The following is a 5,974-nucleotide window of genomic DNA, read 5'->3' on the forward strand; positions in this document are numbered from 1 at the left end:
CGAACGGACCCCGCCTCTTAAGGCCGGCGCATAGCATCCTAGGTTGGAAGCCTAACAATGGGCTATCTTCCGATTGGGTGCTTCGGGGGCCAAGCGGGAGACGCTTCAGTGATCACGATTTCCGTACGTTGAAAAAGTATAGACGTTAAATTTCAATCGAAAATGCTGCTTTTCCGAGCCTATAGTATTATGAGCCCTCGGCAACAGAATCCATTTGGGATCGTTGAGACTACAATATTTCTCCCACCCCTACTTGGGATTAATTGAACCCCAATAAACACCCCCTCCCCCCCCCCTAAAAGAAAAGTGACAAACATACGGATTTCCCTGGCTGCTGTTTATGTTTGTTTTGTAGTAAAGACAATAATCACACACACCCATTCGCGAACAAAATTGGCTGCTGTTTATGTTTGTTTTGTAATAAAGACATAATCACACACACCCATTCGCGAACAAAATGTCACGGATCCCTCTATACGTTCCCCGCTATATCCTGAGACGAGCAACCCAGTAATTATTACTAATCGACTTTGACAAAAAAATGGAGACCAGACATGTTTTTACAGTGGAAATAGGAGGGGAAAGCAACTCTAAGAACACACATGACGGACAAGTGAAATCGAGTAAAATCAAGATTCAATCTCTTTTTTGAAATAGTGGTGGCTCTGAAAAGAGCCGTTCGGTTTGATTTTTGGATATGGTGTCTAGCCGCCGAAGCGTACAGCGTGCGTCCCTGTCTCTTCAGCGCATACACCACGTCCATTGCAGTGACAGTCTTCCTCTTGGCGTGCTCGCAGTAGGTGACTGCATCGCGGATAACGTTCTCCAGGAAAACCTTGAGGACTCCGCGGGTTTCTTCGTAGATGAGCCCGGAGATACGCTTGACTCCTCCGCGGCGGGCCAGCCGACGAATGGCTGGTTTAGTGATTCCCTGGATGTTATCTCGGAGAACCTTGCGGTGTCGCTTGGCACCCCCTTTGCCTAGTCCCTTTCCTCCTTTGCCACGGCCAGACATGTTTGTGTCTCCTCAGTCGGTTGTAGATGATTCAATGGCCATCCCAGCCCCGGCGAGGCAACTTATAGGACATGCGCGGACGCGATATGAGCATGCGAAGCCATCAACTGTACGTACGGCGCCCTCTGGCGACCAATCGTGGCAGGAGCACTCATCCTGGGAAACAAACAAATCAGAAGCAAAACAAGGGGGAAAAGGGATAACAAATAAGAAAAGGAAGAAGATGCCTAGAAACATATTGCAACGAGACTCAAACAATACATTTATAACCAGACACAGAGGTCGTGGGCCAAGCCTTTTTTTTTTTTTTTTTTTTTTTTTTTTTTACGCCTTGAACGGAAATCAATGGAAACGCCAACATCATAATTTAACAAGACTTTACACACTTACTAATATTTACCGTAATTCAATGTGAAAGCCCTGTCACCAAACGTCAAAAGAAAACGAACCTTTAACGACGGGGCACCGTAGTCAGAACCTGTTTTTGTATTAATTGATGTTCCCCGAAGGGAGTGGGCCGAATCCCGGATGTACTGCTATACCGGGCCAACCCGTGGCCGGGACGAGGCAAGCCTCTATTCCCCGGCCCTAAATCCAAAAATCAGTTTATATACTGGCTGTTCAATGAACAGCGTTTCAGATATTAAGCTGAAAAGAACAGATACTACACATGATCTTAGCCAAAAGGCCGAGAAGCGATAACGATTAATATTAAAACAATAGCGCGGAAAGGGATTATTCGTCTTGAAATACTGTTTGCTATTGTTCTTCTTATTATTTATTTTTGCCTTTTTTTTGTTTCCTGGTGTGAAAACAAAAAGAAGACTCCTGCGCGTCCACCGCAACTCAACGAAACCCGGGGAGAGAGAGATGAGCAAGAAATCTCCGGCTTTCTCAGATTAACAGAGACATATACATTCTTAAAAATATTTCTATCATGCATTTTCATACACCTCGATCATATTTCACCAAAAATCTTGTTGAAAAAATTAATCCAGACAAAAAATGGGATCAATGCATCAGTGAGCGAGAGCGTCGGCACTAAATGCCGTACGTACGATGTACCGGGACAAGCATATCAATAGATGGCGCCCTTCAACACTCCCGGTCATCGCGCCTCGGCGTTTCCCATCTGGGTATTTCTCAGGCCCTGCCAATGGGTCCCACATTAGGGGCGGGAAATACTTCAGTTTGTCAGTAAGCTCCGTGGCCGAGTGGTTAGAGAGCACATGTAGAAAGTAATAGATCGTGGGTTCGAGTCCCAGCCTGCGCGCTTTCCTTTAATTGCTTGGTTATTGTTTTTTGTTTTGTTATTTTTTCACTTACTTATTTCCCCTTTTTGTAATAATTACTATTTTATTTCATTGATTTATTGTTTATTTCGTCATGAAGTTATAAGAAGAAAATTCGAAAGAAAAGAAAACATTCGTCATACCGTTTGCATTTGCGCTTATAATACTTATGTATCAATATCAATGCGGTCCCGCGGGGAGTTAATTGAAGAGAGAAAGAAAGAAAAGAAAACAAACGGGAATCAAATGTCAACGCACCATTATTTGTCCATTTTTGTAACCTTTGGTGAATAAGTCATTCACATTCTACATGAGGCAACATTTAAGACAATACATATACATACATGTATGGCTAATGTACTCAGCCGGCCGGCCGGTCACATACGTTAAAGGACACAGTGGGAATTCTATCTGGAACAGTGTTCTATTGTTTATAAAAAAAAATAGAGAAATTGATTTCGGCTATGAGTGAAGGTAGAGGTGGAGTTAGACAGGCAGCGACAAATCTCTTTTTTGAAGGTTGTGGTGGCTCTGAAAAGAGCTTGGGTTTTGTGATGCAAAGTAAGTTCTTTTCTTTACTTTGACACTTTGGCGGTCTTCTTGGGCAGAAGAACTTGCTGGATGTTGGGAAGGACACCACCCTGCGCGATGGTAACTCCGCTCATCAACTTGTTCAACTCCTCGTCGTTGCGTATAGCAAGCTGCAGATGGCGGGGATTAATTCTCGTCTTCTTGTTGTCTCGTGCAGCGTTTCCGGCCAGTTCCAAGATCTCCGCGGTAAGGTACTCCATCACTGCCGCAAGGTAGACCGGTGCACCGGCACCGACACGCTGGGCGTAGTTGCCCTTACGCAGAAATCTGTGAACACGACCCACGGGGAACTGGAGTCCCGCCCTGGAGGACCTGCTCTTGGCCTTGCTTCTTGCTTTGCCGCTCTTTCCTCGCCCAGTCATCTTGACAGTATAGTGACAGAAGATGAATGTACTCTGCAGTAAAGGTGGTGTGTGAATGAACCCACTTGGAAAACACGACACTAGTTATAGCGTTTCTGGTGGATTGGCTGAAGCGTGCCAAGTAGCCAATCACGCGACACGGGCGTGCCCGTCGCACGGTTGGGTGCACCGCATCCATTTTGACGCGGGGGACGAGGGAACAAAAAATTACAACTGTGTCATCGTCGTTCAAAGTAATGGAATCACTAGATAAAACACAGAAACATGCAACATTCTTACCTCCATTTTAAGACGTTTTATTGTTATTCCGCCGAAGAAGTCCCATGATCTTTCGACCAGCCTCCGCACAATGGCAGTGATTCGTTGCTCTCACGCGGCGGTTAAAACTGGCCTCGGTTTCTTGCTAGATATTTGTAACATCCCACAGACGAAATCCTAATTTATTTTTTAATAGTAACCCACTCAACAAAATGCAGCACGCACTGTCCGGAGATTGAAAGAAATGACCAATTGACAAAGGCTGTGGCATAAATTAAATTATGTGTTTACGACGACGACAAGACTCAGGGATTAACTTTAATCGCATTACCTCCCCTCGCCTCACGAAGGGTAAAAGAATATTAAAAAAAAAAAGAGAGAGAGTGAAAGGGACACAACAGAATTAAAAAAAGGTTAGTTGTAAAAACCTAAGAAATGGGCTGATCGGGCGAACTGAGCTGACTGGCAAATCTCTTTTTGGAAACTGTGTTGGCTCTGAAAAGAGCCGTTTGGTTTTGAAGCCTTCAAAATTTCTATTTTGAAGTCGTGTACTTGGTGACGGCCTTGGTGCCTTCGCTGACTGCATGCTTAGCAAGCTCCCCGGGAAGAAGTAGGCGTACTGCTGTCTGCACTTCACGGCTTGTGATGGTGGACTTCTTGTTGTAGAGAGCGAGGCGAGAAGATTCGCTGGCGATGCGCTCAAACACGTCGTTGACAAAGCTGTTCATGATGCTCATTGCCTTGCTCGAGATTCCGGTGTCGGGTGCACCTGTTTCATCACTTTGTAGATGTAGATGCCGTAGCTCTCCTTGCGACGCCGGTGCCTCTTTTTGTTTGCGCTAACCGGACCCTTAGTATTTCCGGCCTTCTTCTGACCTTTTCCGCTAACTTTGGGAGCCATATTGGAGGACTTGGAATGTATCGGATCGTGAGATCGAATGAAAGACCAGCACGTCTTGGCCGGCTTTTATTGTGCACAGCTTGGATTCTGACCACCCATGCATCGTCCACTTTCCCGCCAGTGACCGCTTACCCATGCGTGAAGAAAGCGGTATGCGTGCATAGTTATACAATGCACGCACGGCACGACCCCCCCCCCCCTCCCCCGGCAAGGGTATTTTTTAGCCTTTTTCTCAGACTGACACGTGTATAAGTGTCCTTCTTAAATATTATTGTCTACTGAATTTCTGGGAAATAATAAAGTCATCTCCAGCGGAGGGCGAATTAATATGTCGTAGTGCACCAATACTTCTTTAAATGTTGTTTCCCCCTTATGCACCATCCATTTATAATGAATCATACAATGTAACGCAAAACCGACGAAAATAAGAGAACGAGTACCTGTAATTGTCAAAACAGATAGGAAATATATATCATTATTACCATGCCCATAACAATTCAATTTTGCCTGGAACACGTTTCGGATGAGGCATACGTATAGAACCCAAAAAGTGGAATGTATTTGGACAGAATATCAACAATAATAATTCGGAAAAAAATCAACGGCCCTTTATTCTTTATTTGAAGGAAAACTCAGGGATTGGACTTAATCTCTCTTTGAAGAAGTAGTGGCTCTGAAAAGAGCCGTTAGTTTTATTTCTTTTTGCGCACACAACGTGCTCAAGCTCGTTCACCCCGAATTCGGCGGGCCAACTGGATGTCCTTGGGCATGATGGTGACCCTCTTGGCGTGAATGGCGCACAGGTTGGTGTCTTCGAAGAGGCCGACGAGGTAAGCTTCGCTCGCTTCTTGCAATGCCATGACGGCAGAACTCTGGAATCGCAGTTCAGTTTTGAAATCCTGTGCAATTTCACGCACAAGTCTCTGGAATGGCAGCTTTCGGATCAGCAGTTCGGTGCTCTTCTGGTAGCGGCGAATCTCACGGAGGGCGACGGTTCCCGGTCGGTACCGATGGGGTTTCTTGACACCGCCAGTCGCCGGTGCGCTCTTGCGGGCCGCCTTGGTGGCCAACTGCTTCCTGGGGCTTTCCCCCGGTGCTCTTTCTTGCCGTCTGCTTGGTGCGCGCCATGGTCAAGGGTATGGTTTGATGAACGGTGATCACAACTGAGTGCAGATTGAGCGAACGGACCCCGCCTCTTAAGGCCGGCGCATAGCATCCTAGGTTGGAAGCCTAACAATGGGCTATCTTCCGATTGGGTGCTTCGGGGGCCAAGCGGAGACGCTTCAGTGATCACGATTTCCGTACGTTGAAAAAGTATAGACGTTAAATTTCAATCGAAAATGCTGCTTTTCCGAGCCTATAGTATTATGAGCCCTCGGCAACAGAATCCATTTGGGATCGTTGAGACTACAATATTTCTCCCACCCCCTACTTGGGATTAATTGAACCCCAATAAACACCCCCTCCCCCACCCCTAAAAGAAAAGTGACAAACATACGGATTTCCCTGGCTGCTGTTTATGTTTGTTTTGTAGTAAAGACAATAATCACACACA

The 5,974-nt window shown here is 45.8% G+C and overlaps 1 non-coding gene across 1 annotated transcript; it reads right to left on the bottom strand.

Moving 5' to 3' along the window:
- Positions 1-1,522: 1,522 nt before the first annotated feature.
- On the bottom strand, positions 1,523-1,715 carry LOC119733570. Its single transcript, XR_005271911.1, has one exon. It is a non-coding gene; the product is annotated as a U2 spliceosomal RNA (small nuclear RNA).
- Positions 1,716-5,974: the final 4,259 nt, after the last annotated feature.

This window comes from Patiria miniata, unplaced genomic scaffold, assembly GCF_015706575.1.
Source record: "Patiria miniata isolate m_02_andy unplaced genomic scaffold, ASM1570657v1 HiC_scaffold_25, whole genome shotgun sequence".
Taxonomy (NCBI): domain Eukaryota; kingdom Metazoa; phylum Echinodermata; class Asteroidea; order Valvatida; family Asterinidae; genus Patiria; species Patiria miniata.